Source organism: Macaca thibetana, chromosome 18 (genome assembly GCF_024542745.1).
Source record: "Macaca thibetana thibetana isolate TM-01 chromosome 18, ASM2454274v1, whole genome shotgun sequence".
NCBI classification, from domain to species: domain Eukaryota; kingdom Metazoa; phylum Chordata; class Mammalia; order Primates; family Cercopithecidae; genus Macaca; species Macaca thibetana.
In genome coordinates, this window is record NC_065595.1 from 67,625,693 (window position 1) to 67,646,053 (window position 20,361).

The 20,361-nt window shown below is 43.2% G+C and overlaps 1 protein-coding gene across 11 annotated transcripts in view; it reads left to right on the top strand.

The window, feature by feature from the left end:
• Positions 1-20,361, top strand: part of PTPRM (protein tyrosine phosphatase receptor type M) — an 835,753-nt gene that overhangs the window by 746,789 nt on the left and 68,603 nt on the right. The window lies entirely within an intron of this gene.

Consider the following 20,361-nt stretch of genomic DNA (forward strand, 5'->3'; position numbering starts at 1 on the left):
TGCTTTCAGGTGGGATGACTCAAAAACCATTTTGTGGCAGAGGTGAGATTGGGAACAGGCCTTCTGAATGGAGAAACATCATGAGCAAAGATCTGGGAGCAGGAGTTTAGTTCTCCCAGGTGGAAAGCAGCTGGTGGGTCACATTGGCTAAAGAAAACAGAAGAAAGCTAGAAGACATGTTGAGGAAGCTAATGGCAATGGTTTTTGAGTGATTTTCCCAACCTGTGAAGTGGGTCACCTGCAGAGGGTGGGTGTCATGAGAGAGCTGAGGTTTTAGAGAATGAGGCATCCTAAGGGATGAGTCAGTGAGTCAATATGGGATGGACTGAAGAAGGAGTAGGAGCAGAGAAGACCCAGTTAAGGCTGAACAGCACACGTTCTCCCCATTTTATTATTTTATCGTTGTTTCCAGCAATACTACATCCCAGAAACAGTAGCAGGGAAGTGAAAAGGATGTGACCTGCCAAAGGTTATGCATGGGGGAGGGGTCTACACAGAAAGTCAATGACCAAGGGAATCAAGGATGCCAAGGTAATTGGGTTGGAAAGTCCAGGCTTGGAAGAAGGGCAATCAGAGGTGTCCACTGGACGATGATGAGAGGGAAGGAACTAACGGATTGAGGCTAGGTCCCATTGATGAGTCATAGGTTAGGAGAAGAAGCTGTTGTAGCCAGAGAGCAGAATTCCAACACTTGGATCTGCACCGTGCAGTAGAACTTTCTGCAGTGCTGGGAATGTTCTCTGTCTGTGCTGTCCCATATCGCAAGTCACAAGTCACATGTGGCTCCTGCATGCTTGAAATACAGCTACTACAAATGAGGAACTGCATTTTGAATTTTAATATTGATAGAAATAGCTACACTTGGTTATTCCCTGTGGTAGCATTGGACAGCAAGGCTTTGGGGTGGAAAAGCTCCAGCTATAGCTGAAATGGAACCACTGTGGAAGCTGATCCTGCCCCATGCCCCGTGAACCTGGGTGACACCACACAGAGTCCACAGTCTCACATCACCACTCAGTTACTCTGCACTCAGGTCTAGATGACCTGCTGGAGCTCCCACTGTCCTTCATCGTCTATGACATGAAGTTGGTAATGGCTCCTTCCAAGGTCACTTTGCTAGCCAGACGCAAAGTCATCTGTAGAGTTTTCAGTGTGAACCTGGCACAGAGCAGGTCCTACTACATAGAGATTGCTGAGGTCTTCAGGAAGCAAGGCTCAGCTTGAGCTCTTACCTATGGGATAGAACAAGGACACATGTAAGAGTTCAGTCCTAGACACCTCCTAACCCTGCTGCTTCCAAATGGAATTCATCAATGCCTTTAGAGGAACCTGTTGTTAGGGGTTTGAAATTCATTCTAATCGCTTTCAGAATGTTCTAAAGTAAGCATCACAACATCAGATTTAATACATTTTATGATAATTTGACATTAACAGTTTTTGTAAATTCATGTGAAAATTTCATTGTAAAATATCCAAAATACTCCCGAGCTTCTTATCTCTCCAATAACTTGATTAGCAACCTGTGTTTTCATAGATAGCAAGAACATTAAGTTGCTCTTATTTGTATTTTCAATATTGAGGCCCTCTAGATTAATGTGACTAAACAGCTGAAGCAAAGACTGAACTGCCAAGGTCTAGACATGGCCCATTACCAGGCTTCCTTCCTTTTGTCCATTGTCTCTGCCCCTCTCCCCCTGTAGGAGATTATTCTTTAAAGAGAAATGTCACTAGAGAAGGTCACTTTCTGCAGAATTAGCATGAATGATACTTAATAGCTCAGTAACCCTCTCTGGCAGCATTCACGTGTTGATGAGCAAATGTATTTGTAAGTGGATAAGAAAGAGCAAATGTGATCAGTTCGCAGTAGACAAGCAGTCTGCCCTTAATGGAGAAGGGCACTGACTAATGCCCTGTTTACCAGGTCGTGGCAGCCTTTCCCTGGTACAAGGTGGGGTGCAGACTGGACTTCTCAAACTGGCAGTACTAATGTCACTGCTGGTGGTGGTGCAGGGAGAGGAGGGAAAATGAATGAATATTTTTAATCTAACATGCAGTCAAGACTATACATATCATACTAAGAATAATAACATTCAGACCATGATGTTCAGATGAGAAAGCGAGAATCTTCTTTCTATTATATACCACAAGCATAATGGACTAATAGCCTTAGATTACCAGTAATCAAGATCACTGATGATAATCGGCACTAATTGGCATGGACAGGTAGAATATGTTCGTAGATCACCTTTGTTGAAAAACAAACAAACAAAAAACATTAATACCTCCAAGAGGCCAACAAAATGGGCGATGAAGACCAACAGGCAGATGCAATCTTTAAATGTCTTCTTGCTCTATTTTTCCTCTCTTTGCACTAACATAATTCTTTAAAATATATTCACAGCAGGAACCTATGAAACTATACAAATGGTCCAATTTGCTGACAACCAATTTTACTTCTAAAAGTTAGTAATGCACAGATGTTCATCAAGTTCCTTCAATACAGAGGACATATTATAAATTTATGTATTGGGTCTCCTCCTTCCCATCCACCCTCAGTTTTATTGATTTTTTCTAACAGTAACTGACTTTGACCTTTGATAATAATGGGTGACGTTCCTGCAAATTGAAAGCATCCCATTCAAGCCAGATCTGTTGCTTTTTTTAGCATTAATATGTTCTTCCTATCTCCCCTTGGTTTAAATGTTTTCTGTCTGGCCACTAATATATGATGACCCAATATTAACTTCATCATGTCTGACTGACCAGACATTAGTACAACAGTAGCATTCAAGATTTGTGATTTAGCAAACCAGGGGCTCAAAGAAGAGGAAGTCGTGTCTGCTACCGCATGTCTGTATGTAGAGGCAGGGCAGAGTGGAGATTTCAAAAGCAGGCTCAAGCAAAGGGCAGAAGAGCATGCAGTGGGTAGGATTGCCCAGAAGTGATCATATTTCACAATCAAAATACAACCTGGGAGACTATGTGGCCTGCAAGCTGGATGAAGCCACACACGTAAGAACCGACTGGAGAGAGCACCTCCTGGCCTCATGGTGGCAGCCATGGGGCCCCTGAATAAGTGTTCTTTTGATTTTTGTTTGACTTTATCTAGAGACATGATCTCACTCTGTCACCCAGACTGGAGTGCAGTAGTGGGATCATAGCTCACTGAAGCATCGAACTCCTGGGCTCACGTAATTCTCCCACCTCAGCCTCCAAAGCAGCTAGGACCACAGTTGCACACCAAGCCTGGCTTATACATTTTATTTTATTGTTTGTAGATTTAGGGTCTCCCTGTGTCGCCCAGGCTGATCTCAAACTCCTGGACTCATAGGATCCTCCCACCATGGCCTCCCAAAGCACTGGGATTACAGGCATGAGCCATTGGGCTCAGCTTTGTTTAGTTTTAATTTTAAAACTTACCTCAAGAGTCAGATAACTCAGGGAAAGACCATGCAAGGCTGTTACTGAAGAAAATGCTATGAGTCTGTTCTAGACATAGCTTGCCCAGCCCTGAGCATCCTTCCTCACTTCTAAGTGAGCATTTTCCAGACTCATCTGTGCACTGGGATGCCCCAAGAAAGAGACTCAGGCCTGATGTGCTCTTTCCCGTGTACTGCATGCTCACCCCCCAAAACCACGTGGTTAATCCAGATCCAGCCCCTGCTTTCTAAGTTATGATGCTTCTCATGACAACACAATAAAAAGCAAATGTTCAATGATACAGTCATGTCTGAAAATACATGTTAATTATTATTGTCTTTGATGTTGTAACCTGAGCTATATAGATTGTTGAGATGCACACGTTACTCTTTTAAGTTTAGGTGCCTCGATGCCCACTTCATCATTTCTTTCTTTCTGAACTGTGCTAATTTGACAAGGTTGGCTACCTGATTGGGGTTCCGACCATAGCCTTCGTCTTGCCATATATAGTTTATTTTTGTCTCTGTCAGTGTTAGCTCTGTACAGCACCCTTGTGGAGTCCAGGCCTAGAGAGAGGATCTCCCAACAGAAGCCCCCATGGCCACGTGAGAACAGGGAGACCCTTGTGCCCCCAACTGTGTTTTCCACAGGATTTGTGCACACTGCCCCAAATGTCCCTCACCTTTGGGAGACACAGAACTTCTTTCAGAACTAATGAAATATCAAGATCATTTCCCCAGAAAGAAAATTTCATTTAAGGTAGTTCATGGACTACCCCCACCCCCCAATTTTATTTATGAATTATAGTAATTCTGTGGACCTCAGGTTATGAACTTTACTTTGGTCATAAACATTAAAAGCTATTTTGGGATAAGACAGAAACCATAGACTTTATTAATCTTCTTTTTGTAGTATACTTTAAGTTCTGGGGTACATGTGCAGAACATGCAGTTCTACTTTTTTAAAAAACCGTACGTAGGGGTTAACAAAATGTCGTAGATTGTTTATAACTATGTGAAATACATTCCTGAAAGCATCAAAATTTTTACTAACTCTAACAAACTATTACTAAAATGTTTACTAGCCTAACTTTGTACTAAAAGACCCTAGAGTAATGTTATAATCGTTAGTATTTTGAACCATGGTCAGTTTGGGTTTGACGGTTCATCTCAGGCTGGGTTTTCTGCCTATATGTTATTTTGCATTTGTGCCTGAAAAGTTTATGCCTTTGCTCACTTTTCAACAATTTTAGCAATTATAATATATTAGAAAATGTTCTCTCTGAATGACAGAGACTAGAGTAGCTGGTCCTATAGCTGATGTTTATTTTTTAAAAGGAGGATGTAGTAGAAATAACACATGTACCACAGCCAGAAGGCTGGGATCCAAATTATTGTGCTGTCACAGAAAAGGTATTTGAACTTCCTAAACTTATTTAAGGTAGAGTCCTGGTGTTTGTAAATAGTAGTAATAGTCAGGACCTTACCAGACAGCACTCACACATACAGAGCTTATTTCATCTTTACCACAAATGTGGGGGATATATGTGATTGTCCCCAGTTTATAAATGAGAGGAAGGGAGACAAAGAGACTTGAAATAACTCCAGGTCACAGACCTAAAAGTGCAAAGGCCAGATTCAGGAGTAGCCACTGAACTCCAGCATCAAAGTTCCTCCCACCTCACTATACTGCCTCCCATGGGTGACCTCGGGGATTACATTAACTCTTGTAAGCATCAATGCTTAGAGCAATTCCTGGCATGGAGCAAATGCCATGTGTGTATGAACTGATACTGTTTTTGAGAAACAGCACAGAATAGCTTAATGATTAGGAACACAGACTCTGGAACTACATTGTCTGAACTCAATCCCCAACCCTGGTTCCTCCTTTGGTAACTCGTGTGAGCTTGGACAAGTTACTTAACATCTCTGTGCTCATCATAAATGAAGATGAAAATAATCTACCTTGTAGGGGGCTGTTTTTTTAACTGTTAGGTTCAGGGGTACATGTGCAGGTTTGTTATATAGGTAAATTGCATGTCATGAGGGCTTGGTGTACAGATTATTTCGTCACCCAGATAATAAGCATAATACCCGATAGGTAGTTTTTTAATCCTCTCCTTCCTCCCACCCTCTACCCTCAAGTAGGCCCCAGTGGCTGTTGCTGCCTTCTTTGTTCCCATGTGTTCTCAATGTTAAACTCTGACTAATAAGTGAGAACATACAGTATTTGATTTTCCGTTCCTGCGATTGTTCACTTAGGATAATGGCCTCCAGCTTTATCCATGTTGCTGCAAAGGACATAATCTCATTCTTTTTTATGGCTGCATTGGTGTATGTGTACTACATTTTCTTTATCCAGTCTACTGTTGATGGGCATTTTGGTTGATTCCATGTCTTTGCCAATGTGAATACTGCTGTGATGAGCACACGTATGTATGTATCTCAATCATGCATGAATCATATGGAATGATTTATTTTCCTTTGGGTATACAGCCAGTAATGGGATTGCTGGGTCAAGTGGTACTTCTGTTGTAAGTTCTTTGAGAAATTTCCCAGACTGCTTTCCACAATGGCTGGACTAATTTACATTCTCACCAGCACTCTATAAGCATTCCATCTTCTCCACAACCTCTCCAGCGTCTGTTATTTTTTCTTTTTAGAAATAGCCATTCTAATTGGTGTGAGATGGTATCTCATTGTGGTTTTAATATGCATTTTTCTAATGATTAGTGATGTCGAGCATTTTTTCATATACTTACTGGCCGCATGGTGCCTTCTTTTCAAGTGTATCTATTCCTGTTTTTTGCCAAATTGTAATGGGGTTATTTGGTTTTTGCTTGTTAATTTAAGTTCCTTATAGACTTTGGATATTAGACCTTCATTGGATGCATAGTTTGAAAATATTTTCTCCCATTCTGTAGGTTTGTCTGTTTATTCTCCTGATGGTTTTTCTTGTTGTGCAGAAGCTCTTTAATTAGGTCTTATTTGTCAATTTTTGTATTTGTTGCAATTGCTTTTGACATCTGAGGAGGTGTAAGATCTCTACAATGAGAATACGAAACACTGCTAAAGAAATCAGAGATGATACAAACAGTGAAAAAATATTCCATGCTCATGGATAGGAAGAAGCAATATTGTTTAAATGGCCCTACTGCTCAAAGCAATTTAGAGTCAATGCTATTCCTATCAAACTACCAATGACTTTCTTCAGAGAATTAGAAAAAACTATTGTAAAATTCATACAGTACCATAAAAGAGCACAAATAGCCAAGGCAATCCTAAGTGAAAAGAACAAAGCTGGAGGCATCACTTTATGTGACTTGAAACTATGCTACGGGGCTACAGTAACCAAAACAGCATGGTACTGGTACAAAAGCATACACGTAGACCAACAGAACAGAATAGAGAGCCCAGAAATAGTGCCACACACCTACCACCATCTGATCTTTGACAAAGTTGACAAAAACAAGCAATGGGGAAAGGACTCCCCATTGTTATTATTATTGAATAATAAATGGTGCTGCGATAACTGGCTAGCCATATGCAGAAGATTGAAACTGGACCCCTTCCTTACACCATATACGAAAATCAACTCAAGATGAATTAAAGAATTAAATGTGAAACCTCAAACTATAAAAATCCTGGAATATAACCTAAGAAATAGCATTTTGGACATAGGCCCCAGCAGAGGGACCTTTTGTTTTTAATACCTAGTAAGTGCACATTTACAAAATAATGTCCTTCTTTGCTGACCTTGAAAATATACTCAGACAAAACAGAGTAGGTCTTACTAATTGCATATGTTCACATTTCACAATGTAAGTAGTCTTATGTAAACCCATAAATAGCTAGTAACATGAACTTTTCATTCCTCACATGTACATAGTTAAGAAGCTGTACATAGTTTAGAAGCCTTGGAACAATTCATAGAGATTGTGATCTGTGGAGAACTGGCCATCCAGATAGGCCCCCGCCACATGCCATTGACCTTATCACTGCCATCACTGTCTTCCTTTTATGCTCAGAGGATCCAGATGCTCAGTGTCATCTTTGAGGATGCCAGGTCATATTGGCAAAGACCACAGGAACTGATATAGAGAACCAGATATCAGATAGTCATTCACAATAAAAACTGTAGCCGCCCATCAGACAGAACTGCCCAAGGTCAGGCAGGGGCATTCTGTGTGAAGAGGAAGATGCCTTGGCAGAAGATCACTTCATCATGAGCAGGGCATTAGAAGAAGGGGTCCCAGAGTTTCTTCATGATTCATTAAGTATGCCCCACCTGTCTTGTAGTGAGTTGGCATAAAACATAAGCTCAGTAAGAATACAAGAATGAATGAGTGAATGAATAAATGAATGGATTGGGAGTTACCACGTGCCGCACACCACTTAGACAGTAGACTATCTCAGCCAGGTAGAAAGGATGGCTCATGTTGGCCCCGGGAAAGCATCTACTTCCTGGGGTGGATTTTGGCATCATTATCTCCAACATCTCTGACTGTTTCTGTTTCAAGTTAAGGGCTGGTCAGCTTCTAGTCTTAGAAACACTTTCTTTACATATGGCAGTAAATCAAATCCTGTTTTTAAAGACAGTCCATCTGGTTAAAGTAACTTTTCTTGGCTGTACCCTGACCCTGTTTGTGCAACCCCTGTCCCCATACGTATGATCAGTGTTGTCTGCAGTTATCATTTGTCCATAATTTGAAAAAGAGAAGCCTAAAAATTTCCCTCCAGACACTTTCAGCTAGGAACAAACTTTTATGTGAAAATAATAAAAATGTGGGGAGTGAAGGTTTATAGTGGAAATATTTACAGAGCCTCAAACACTGCACAGCAGTTGAAACTTTGCTATAGTGACTTCATTCTTTTTGCTGTCAATCTGTTTTTCTTCTATATTTCTTCCACATACTTCTGGTATATTTTTAATAAAGATTTTTCAAAAAGATAAATATGGTTTATATTTTCCCAGCTCAAAATTCCCCTTCAGGCCTCTGAAGCAATAAATAATAATGCTTTGAATACTATACTGACTTTCCTGGGCAAGCCGTTCCGGTAGTGGAGGGTTCTCAGAGCGTCAGTGTAACTTCTGCACGCTCTGTAAAGCAGCTTTTGTCTCTTGCATTCTGGCCTCCAGATGGAGATGAACACTTGAAATTATTTCTCAGTAGAATTGAAAGAACTTTTTTTTTTAAATCAAAAGCTCAGCCTTCAGTAAACAACTTTTGTTTTTATTCTTCCAAGCACCAGTGCAGTTTGCACTTCAAGTGCAAATTTTGTGTTAGCTAACACTGTGCTTCCTGGCAAAGCTGTTCCTGCGTTGTCAGTGGGTTGTAGGTTATGTTTTGGATTCATTTGTTATTTCCTATTTGAGACTAATTTAAAAGTATTACCTAGTGAAGTGGAGTATTCTCTGGCTTCCAAATTTAAATAGGGACGCTTTGAGAAAATGTGATTTATATACAGGCAAACAGTGACTCCATAAAAGTCATTGTCATAAGTATTCCAGCTACCCAGGGCCAAGTTTATACAGAACCTGCCTGCATTTTACCAACCATCTGTGGTTTTCCAAGAGAGAATGAACAATTGCAATTAGCAGCTTATCCAGAAACTTCCTTTTAAACAATAGTTTCTGCTCACTAGATTAATTTCAAAAGACAGTGGCCAATTAGCCAAATAGTCACTTTCATAGACATTTCTCATCCCTATGCTCTAAATAAACTTGCTCACTAGCAATGAGAACATTTAAGGAAAGAGTTAAAATTAAAAGATGAAGTAAAAAATAGAGCATGTTGGGTAACATCCACCTATGTTATTACAGATGCTGTAAGGAAAATGTGGCCCTCTAATAATAGAACCTAAGTTAATACAAAATAATTTGAAAATAAATGATGTCCTGTTGTTAAGCAGGCACTCAGATTTAAGGTGTCTTAAAACAAATGCTTTTTAAACCTTCAAGAGGATTTAGAGGTGTTCCTCATTTGAAGTAGAAAATTTGTAGAATCTTTTAGAGGTGATAGAAACTTTAAGAAACAGTCCAGTTTCCTTGTTTTATAATTAAAACAGTTGACACTTAAAGCAGAACTATATTTGAGTGACCTTCATCCACATAAGTTCAAGTGAGTCATATATACAAAAGTATTTGCAAACTGCATGGACTAACGTTCATATTTTAATAGAGTGTGTGCAAATTTCAACCTAGGAGAAACCTCATGTGTTAAGACAGACCTGTTGCCCCATAGGGCCTTTTATTCAACAGAGAGAAAAACTGTGAGGTTACATCTTTATCCCGGGTTCAGCCCCTTAAAAGGAGAGAGCTGAAACTGATACCCATGTACTTTCCAAAGTGCTGGCTTCCCTGTGCCTCCAGCACCATGAGCCCTTGCAAAGCAAAGCTACTTCTTTACAGCCTGGTTCATTCAAAACTGAACAAAGGTTTCTGTGCACCTGTCACTTGCCAGGATCAGCACAGGATCCGGAATATACCAGTGACCTCAGAATTACCCAGTGTGGAGGTATAAATAAATGACACCCAACTCTTACTACTTTTAATTTGTGATTTTTTTTTTTTTTTTTTTTTTTTTTTTTTTTTTTTTTTTTTTTTTTTTTTTTTTTTTTTTTTTGAGACGGAGTCTCGCTCTGTCGCCCAGGCTGGAAAGTGGCCGGATCAGCCACTGCAAGCTCTCCCGGGTTTACGCCATTCTCCTGCCTCAGCCTCCCAATTGGGACTACAGTGATTTTTTTTGTAATGTACCCACAGATTTCGGCCTCCCAAAGTGGGACTTCCATTTTGATTTTAATGTAATTTTGGGACTTCATTTTGATTTTTAATTATTTTGATTTTTTTTCAAGAGACATGGTCTTACTCTGTCACCCAGGCAGGAGTGTAGTAGCATGATCATAGCTCACTGCAGCCTCCAACTCCTGGGCTCAAGGGATCCTCCTGCCTCAGCCTCCTGAGTAGCTAGAACTACAGAGATAAACAATCATGCCTGGCTAATTTTTATGTTACTTTTTGTAGAGACAGGGTCTTGCTATGTTGCTCAGGCTGGTCTCAAACTCCTGGCCTCAAGCAATCCTCCCACCTCGGTCTCCCAAATTGCTGGAATTACAGGCATGAGGTGCTGCGCCCGGCCTGGGAACTTCTTTAAGCCATTTCTCTTATCCACCCCTGCCCCATTTTGCAGATGAAAAAATAAGACCCCGTGCAGCCCTAGAACCACTTTTCCAGAAATCTGGGCACCAGGTTTCTTTTTCACCCATGGGCACAGTTTAGGACAAGTTTTTCAAGGCAGCAAACAGTTTAGGAAGTTTCTGGCTATAACCAGTGACTTTTATTTCTTGCCTTCTCACTCAAAATGAAGCTGCTGGAAATTTCCTTCTGCAACCCTTCACGGCCATGGAAAATATGAGACTGCCTGCACTGAGCTATGTCTAGGGAGCCAATTTATCTCTATTTCATTCATTTATTAGATTTATTCTCTTTTTTCTTAAATAAAAGAGGATTCCACTTGTGTACTGAGAAGAGCTTAATTAAGGAAGATACAGACTAATGAAAGCTTTTATTTCTCTGGCAGTAACCCCTGAAGTATATGAATATAGGCTGTTCCCTTCACTTTACTTCTCCTTGACAGAAGGCAGCCAGATCCTTTGGGTCATCAAACCCCTCCATTCTGAAGGCTGCCATTTATTTTTTCTGTCCTTGATTGTCTTCTCTCTGTTCCCCTCTTTAGAGCATGCACAAGTACCCAAGCTCAGTTTCTGAGCGTTCTCTTTGGAGACCGATACTGAGGAATGCTCTGTACCTCCGCCAGCAGGATGCTTCTGTGCTGTGGACATCTGTCATGTTCCTTCCTTCCGAGGCCACAGCACTTTCTCCTGCACCTGTTTTCAACTCCGCATGCACACCACCATTCAGTCTGTCCCAGGGATCCGGGACTGAAGGTCCCTCTGGAAGCAGTGTCTGTATCTCTGCATTGTAGAGCGTATTATTGCCACAATCTACCTACCCCCATTTTATTATTTTCTATATTACAGATCCTCTTTGGAGCCCTAATCTGTATCCCGTCACTCAAATCTGATAGGTCTGCCTTTCTCGACCTGCTTTCCATGTCAAGAATAATAGAAACCTTTTATTCCTTCTCACAGTGGTACCACTGCAACCTGAAATTGTTTACGTAACTGGTAGGGAGGTCTGATTCTAGAAGATGACAGAATATTGTCCAAAAAGAACAAAATTCAAATAATGGTTTCTTTAGATAGATGAAGTTTCCAGAAATGCTTTGGAGCATTTCAATTCCAAGAGCAAGTCATGCTAGGCTACAAACCACCCCATTATTGGTTTTACCCATAGATATCTCTTTGCTTTATGAAATGTAACAATCAGATCTCTTCAACTTGACCTTAAAATTTCTTCCATATACAACCATGTTTTATGCCAGTAACTAGGCCAGGACTGTCCACTCCCCACTAAAGGACAGTAGGCAGAATGGTTAATAAAAGCCTAGACTCTAGAGTTACACAGCCTACGCTCAGAAAGCAGCTCTGCAAGTAATGTCTCCATAAACATTAGCTACAGTTATTGTTCTTATCATTTCGTATGTTCCAAAAGACACATCTCTCAATAGCAGAGAAGCAGTTCAGGTTTTAACCCTAGTATAGTGTATACTCATATAGTTTCCATAAAAGCTGATACATCCTACACCTCTTGTTAATGCTTCCTTCCCGAAGGATGTACCAAAGGGAGCCACTTAAGTGTGCACCAACATCCTGTACTCCCTCCAGAGTACAAAGAGTGCCATCATTGTTCACTGTTAAACTGTAGACAGACATAGGTTGGAAAGACAACAGCTGCATCATAAGCTGGAAAAGCATATTTTGCTTCTGTTTTTGAAGTCTCGCTGAAATTGAGCAGCCCTGATAGCAGTGCCAGCTCCACATCTTGGTGTTCTGAAGGCTTCCCTGGTGCACACCTTTAGTCAGATGACATGTGAGTGAAAACAGCTTAATTCCAAAGACCAGACAAGTTCCTTCCTAACAGGCTTCACTGAAAGCAGTTCCTGAGATAAGAATTACACAGGGGCGTTTTAGAGAGGCGCTTTAACATGGTAAGTTCCTTGTATTTCTTAGGAAGAAAATGGCTGTTGAGTAAATTTATCTTTATTAAGACATACTAAATAATATCTACTATGTAATTATTTATCCTTTTTGTGTTTTTAAACATTTCATAATCATTTTAATTGAACAAATGATTAAAAGAAAAGATTATTAACCAGAAAAGAGAAAAGAGATGATGGTTGAAGGGTTATATAGCATATTATAGACAGAGGTTTCCCAGGCTATTTTAGTGTTTATTTAAAACCTGTCCATTAATATTTGGTTTATGCCAATTTTCTCTTAATGAAATTTGACATAACCTTTTGGTGTCCAATCAGGATTTCATATGTTTTAGAAATACAGCCAGGAACAAACATTCCATGAAACTAATTATGTAGAGAAAGCCACAAAGAGTCAGATGGTTTGTATTGTCACACTTTCTTACCTCAGTCTGAAAGGAGAATTTTGGGGAATGGAATGGGGGAAATGTAAGCATCAACATGTGGGTTGTGTGTTCCGGAGGCAAGTCTAATCATGGATATAGCAGAAAGTGTACTCCTGATTGGAGGTATAAGAAGAGTACACATCTGCAAGTCAATTTAGAAGAAATTGGGCAAACGGCAAGTGCCTGCCAACCAGAGAGGGCCAGGGGAAGGGAAAAGACTCTTGTCGCAGGAAAACCTCCTCCAGTTGAGAAGAAGAGATGTGTCATTGTGTGGCATCACTGGAATTTATTAACTGAAAACACTCTTTAACATTTATTATTTAAGTCATCATTTTCAACACTAATTCTAAAAAGGTATATTTTGTTACAGCTTTTCTCTTCTTTTACTATCACCAAATTAAAATTCCAGTGGACGGGTGTACATTTCTAACCCTGTAACTCTAGACATAAAGAGTTTTTCATGTGAGAGTTGTCCTTAGAAAATGCTATTTTTAACAGGCCAGTTATATTTTTGATTTTAGGTTAAAGTATTCCCCAGTTCTCCCCATCATAGAACAATTCTCAGCGTGTTTGCTTGTAATTCATTAGTTGATTTCTCTTGTTACTTTTAAATGGTAATTTTCTTGGGATACTCTTAGCAGTTCGGGCTAATGAGCAAATCACGTCCGTTGCACCCACCCATCTCAACTTTGCTTTTCCTTTTCTGCAGCTGAAACAAAAAAGTATTCATGAAAATTGCATGATTTTAACATAAGTAGCCTCAGGGGAGAACAAATGCAACTATCAAATAAGTGATGTTAAGGATTATTAATGCTGAAGCCAAGTATATTCTGTGTCACTGTTACCACTTCTGTGACACATGAGGCAAATTCAGTCCCTAAAGCATGGTGGCATATTTTACCATTTACCTCTCACTACTGTAAAAATGAAAAGCTACTCAATGTAAAATTATAGACTTAAGTGTTATGGAAGCATCATATTGAAAAATCACATAAAGCTTTATAATAAAAACTTAGAAAACCACCGAAGGGACAACTAGTTCTGTAAATGTTGAGTGACTGACTTCATAACCCTTATTATAGATTATCGCCAATGGCAACAGGAGCAATCATGGATCAAAAGTTTAGGACCACTTTTATTCATGTAGCAAGAGCTTTAAAATAAATGCCTGACTCTCAGGCTCATCGTCTTCTGCGTTCAAGTCCCACCTTCAGCCGTCTTCATGGCTGATGGAGGGAACGGGCTGCCAGTGCCCAAAGGATGGAGCCCAGGTTTCCTGCAGCTGCTTCGCCTTCACGTCCCTCCCCTTTCGCTTCGCACTTCTGCCATTCGGTGTGTACCCACACCACACACTCCCTCCTTCAGGTCCCAGAACCATGCTAGAAACAAACATTTCCGCGAGGAGGTGAGTTCATTTTACAGTCAGAACAGTGTTGCTGGGCTGACCGGAATTGGAATTCCAGCTTTGCCACATACTGGCCTTGCAGCTGTAACAAAGGCACTTCGTCTCCTAAGCCTGTTTCTTGTGCTGGAGTAGGTGCCTCACACTGCTGTGGTGGGGGAATGAGTTAGATCATGCGTATAAAGAGCAGCATCCATCATTCTGTAATCCCAGCACTTTGGGAGGCCGAGGCGGGCAGATGACAAGGTCAGAAGATCGAGACCCTCCTGGCTAACACGGTGAAACCCCATCTCTACTAAAAATACAAAAAGTTAAACAGGCGTGGTGGTGGGCGCCTGTAGTCCCAGCTACTTGGGAGGCTGAGGCAGGAGAATGGCATGAACCTGGGAGGCGGAGCTTGCAGTAAGCTGAGATCACTCCACTGCACTCCAGCCTGGGCGACAGAGCAAGACTCTTTCTCAAAAAAAAAAAAAAAAAAAAAAAAAAAGCAGCATCCAGCACCTGCCTGGCAGAGGGGCCGTCTAGTTGTACCTGTTTATTTGTCCAACACCCTTGTCCTGGGTTCCCCTTATTCCAGGCTAGAAGCCTTGGCATCTCTTATTGCTGACAGAGCTTTAGGGATGGCAAGAGTCCCCCTTGGTTTTAACACTGTCTTCCTAGTAGAGCCCCAGTCCTCCCTGGTCTGAATCAAGAGGTCAGCCTATCCACCAATCCCCTGGTTCCTGATCCCACCTGAGCCTCGTTGCCACACTGGGGAGCCTTGGAGCCCACGCTGGCCGTGCCAGCCACACGAGGCTGGCTTAGGGCCTGGCCCCTGCCCTACAAGCTCTGACCTTCCTGCCCCCAGGCTCTCCCTGTGCTGAGCCATCCCCTGCAGCCACGTTGCTGCTGTCTGTTGGATTCCGGACCCATCACCACCTGGACATTTCTGCTGCAGATCTCCACCAGCCATTTGGATGCCCAGGGAGCTGCTCTTGCCATAATAATTGTAAAATTATAAAATATGTTTAAACTTTTCCTCTCATTAATATGGACCATGATTTCACTGTTCTTTGCTGTTCACATTCAACAGATTCCTGTGTCTTAGGAGTTTTGTTCAATGGAAAGAGTAGACACTTCTGCTCTGGACACTGGCATCTGTCTGGAACATGCAGGAGAGCTCAGTGGGGGCCTTTGGACTTGGCTTTGGGTTGCTGGGCTCAGTTTACTATTTCTCTCAGCCCACTGTACCTTGCTCCTCCTGTTCCACTTACTTCATCCTTGGCTGCTAACAGCTGGTCACACCTAAGGCTGAGCCCACACCTGATCAAACCTCCTTGCAGTACAGGTGCCCCCACTAGAGTCCATTCCGACAACCAAACACTTCTTCCTCTGTTTTCTTTCTCTAACTTTCCCGAGCTTTGATTCTAAAACTGGAACTTTCCTTAGTCATGTTTTTAGTATCTGTCAGGGTTGTCTTCCACTCCTAAACTCAACTTGCAAATCTTATCAGAATTTTACATTTCTTACAAGAGGGCCCCATGGGAGTCCCTTCACCTCCCAAGTGGCAACAAGTGGCTCCTGCTGGAGGACGTGCCAGCCCCACCGTCCCTCCCCTCCCCTCCTCTCTCCTCTCCTACTCCCCTCCTCCCTCCCCCTTCCCCCTTCCTTCCCCCTCCCTCCCCTCCCCTGTATCCCCTCCCCCATCTCCCTTCCCCCGTATCCCCTCCCCCATCTCCCTTCCCCCATCTCCCTTCCCCCCTTCCCCCTCCCTTCCCCCGTATCCCCTCCCCCATCTCCCTTCCCCCCTTCCCCCTCCCTTCCCCCGTATCCCCTCCCCCATCTCCCTTCCCCCATCTCCCTTCCCCCCTTCCCCCTCCCTTCCCCCTCCCTCCCCTCCCCTGTATCCCCTCCCCCATCTCCCTTCCCCCCTTCCTCCCATCCCCCCTCCCATCCCCTCTCCCCTCCCCCCTCCTTCAGAGTTGCACTCTGTCCTTTGAGACCTATGGCAGGTGCCTGACTTCAACAATGCTAATCCTGCTGTTGCCTCGCCAGTCAGACCTAAGCTCTCCCTGACTTTGACTGTCACAGGCATCCTCATACGTCAGTTACTGACCCTGGCCTTCAGCCTTCTTCTTGTGTATCGCCAGAAGAAGTTTGAAGAAATTATGCACCTGCTCTAAACATTTGAGTTTGATATTGAAAACTTTCATCATGTTTATGCAAGTGTGTTTGTTAATAAGAGATAGACAGTATGAAATATTTTCTAAGATAAGATGAGGATTGGTGTAATTAAGATAAATATGATATGTGATTTTTTTAACTGCCTCACAGATTCAAGCATATCAAACCTGAAAGAAAACTCATGAAACTTTAACTTACGGTTTTCATCCAGGAAAATTCAGCACTCCTCGAAAGCATTCTGGTTCCATTTAAAAGAGTAAATATGGCCAGGCATGGCAGCTCATGCCTGTAATCCCAGCACTTTGGGAGACTGAGGCGAGCAGATCATTTCAGGTCGGGAGTTGGAGACCAGCCTGGCCAACATGGCAAAACTCCATCTCTACTGAAAACACAAAAGCTAGCTGGGCATGGTAGCACATGCCTGTAGCCCCAAGCTACTCAGGAGGCTGAGCCAGGAGAATCACTTGAACCCAGAAGCCAGAGGTTACAGTGACCCATTGTGTCTGGAATTGGTGGGTTCTTGGTCTCGCTGACTTCAAGAATAAAGCCATGGACCCTCGACGTGAGTGTTACAGTTCTTAAAGATGGTGTGTCCGGAGTTTGTTCCTTCAGATGTTCAGATGTGTCCGGAGTTTCTTCCTTCTGGTGGGTTCGTGGTCTCGCTGGCTTCAGGAGTGAAGCTGCAGACCTTCGTGGTGAGTGTTACAACTCTTAAACGTGGCACGTCCAGGGTTGTTCATCCCTCCCAGTGGGTTGGTGGTCTCACTGGCTTCAGGAGTGAAGCTACAAACCTTTGCAGTGAGTGTTACAGCTCATAAAGGTGGTGCGGACGCAAAGAGTGAGCAGCAGCAAGACTTATTGCAAAGAGCAAACGAACAAAGCTTCCACAGCATGGAAGGGGACCCGAGCCCGTTGTCACTGCTGGCTCAGGTGGCCTGCTTTTGTTCCCTTTTCTGGCCCCACCCACATCCTGCTGATTGGTCCATTTTACAGAGAGCTGATTGGTGCATTTACAAACCTTTAGCTAGACCCAGAGTGCTGGTTGGTGCATTTACAATCCTTTAGGTAGACACAAAAGTTCTCCAAGTCCCCACCAGATTAGCTAGACACAGAGCACTGATTGGTGCATTTAAAAACCATTAGCTAGACACAGAGTGCTGATTGGTGCATTTACAAACCTTTAGCTAGACGCAGAGTGCTGATTGGTGCATTTACAATCCTTTAGTCAGAAAAGTTCTCCAAGTCCCCTCCCTTCCCAGAGTCCCAGAAGCCCAGCCGGCTTCATCTCACTGGCACTGGCCATGGGACTTTGCCACACCTGGCTCATGCACTCCAGCAGCCCAGAGGGAGCTCCTCCCCCAGTCAAGCCCAGCAGGTGCTGACCCCGGAGCACCTGGAACCCACGCCCACCTGGAACCTGCCCCCGCCTACGAGTGCTGCACTGCCCTGGCTCCCACGGTCGCCTCTCCGTCCACACCTCCCTGCAGAGCAGAAGGAGCCAGCTCCGGGCTGGCCAGCCCCAGAGAGGGGTCCCAAAAGCGCAGCGGCGGGCTAAAGGGCTCCTCCAGCATGGCCAGAGCGGATGCCGACGCCAAGGCGGCACCAAGAATGAGTGAGGGCTGCTAGCACGTTGTCACCTCTTACCATGATCGAGCCACCACACTCCAGCCTGGGTGACAGAGACTGTCTCATAATAAATAAATAAATAAAAATTACAAAGTAATATTACCAACCTCTACTGCGTCAGGGGTTGTGAGTTCAGAACATTGTTACATAAGCCAAAATACTAAGTTTTACTCCTAAGAGAATTGTTTCAGACAGGGAAGTGCGTTTCTGGAGCCAGTATTCCAGGGCAAACCTGTAGGTTTTTACAGCTGGGCAGTGCCCCATGGTCATATTTGAGATAGGTGTTTTTTTCAAGTGTATGAAAGACTATCGTGAGGCTGGACACAGTGTGTCATCCCTGTAATCTCAACCCTTTGAGAGAATGAGGCAGGCAGATCGCTTGAATCCAGGAGTTAAAAACCAGCCTGGGAAACATAGTGAGGCCCCATCTCTACCAAAAATACGAAAATTAGCTGTGCGTAGTGTCTGTGGTCCAAGATACTCAGGAGGCTGAGGTGGAAGGATCACTTGAATCTAGGAGGTCAAGGCTACAGTGAGACGTGATCATACCACTGTACTCCAGCCTGGGCGACAGGGCTAGACTCTGTCTCAAAAAAAGAGAGAGAGAGAGAGAAGAAGCAGCAGGAGGGAGAGGGGGAGGGGTCAGGAGGAAGAGGAAGAAGAAGAAAAAGAAGAAGGAGAAGGAGGAGGATGAGAGAAGAAGAGAAGGGAAGGGAAAGGTAGGGTCACACCTGTAATTTCAGCACTTTAGGAGGCTGAAGTGGGCAGATCACGAGATCAGGTGATCGAGATGTTGGTGAAACCCCATCTCTACTAAAAATACAAAAATTAGCTGGGTGTGGTGGTGCATGCCTGTAGTCTCAGCTACTCAGAAGGCTAAGCCAGGAGAATTGCTTGAACCCAGAAGGCGGAGGTTGCAGTGAGCCAAGATCATGCCACTGCACTCCAGCCTGGCAACAGAGCAATCGTCAAAAAATATGTATAATAATACATTTTAAAAAGAAAGAAATGAAAAGAGAAAAGAAGAAGAAATAAAAGAAAGACTATTGCATATGGAGGCTGGAGACTCCTGCCTAGGGAATAAGTTTTGGCAGAGTCCTTATAGATATTAACTATCTGGAAATTAATACTTGAAGAACTACTCATATATGCCTTGGATCGTCTTTATGTATCTCCAAGGGTATGCGTAGCTCAGTTTGAAGGGTTTTTTTTAATCTATTTATTTTTTGAGATAGGTTCCCAATATGTTGCACAGGCTGGTCTCAAACTCCTGGGCTCAAGCAGTCCTCCCATCTCAGCCTCTGAGTGGCTGGAATTACATCAGTTCGAGGTTTAAGTGTCTCAGGATGTTTACCTTACTGTACTTTACATGAGAGTGTGGACTGTTCTTATCTCTCCCTTAGAAAATTTCAAGTTTCTAAATGGTAGAGACCGTGTATATATTACTCACCTTTACATCTCTACCATACCTCACAGAATGCCTGGCATTTACTACTAGGCTGAGTGCTCAACTGCTGCGTGCAGGGGTGGCCACTCACCCAGTGAGGCCAGGACAGTGGTATAAATGAACAAAGCAAGCTTGGCATGAGGCCACGTTAGGAAAACATGCATGGAAAACACACTGGCACCACAACTCACTTTAAACATCATGAAGAAACAGGGAGCCTCCACCTGGGTCTTGGAAAAGTGGCCTGAGGAAGTGACTTTCAGACTGCTAAGCTGAAACCAGCAAGGAGACGTGCAGGCTTTAACTGACTCATCAGCAGAGGCGGGTCTTGCGGGAGGACGCTGGGGAGGAGCGTGAGGGAGATAGATGGTCAGGGAGGGGGAGGCGCCCTGACACAGTCCAGGACAGACCGTGTGGGACCGCATTTGCCTTATTAAAGAATTTAGGGCTTACTCTGAGAGCAACGGAAAGCCATGGGAAGATGTACACAGGAAAATGATATGCGGGGTTTGCAGTCTTCATAGATGAGCCCTGGCTGAGGGGTAGGGAACGGATTCAGGGGAGGCCCCATGTGGGTCTGGGGAGTTGTATTCATCCACTTGGTAAATAGGTGAGTTGTCATGGCGGCTGGGGTTTGGAGCAGGGACAGAAATGGAGAGGGGGGAAGCAGGGTGTGCTGTGCTCTTGAAGTAGTCCTGCCGGCTAAGCAGAGATGCCTGGGGGCTGGCTGTGCTGTGAAGCTGAATTTGATCCTATATCC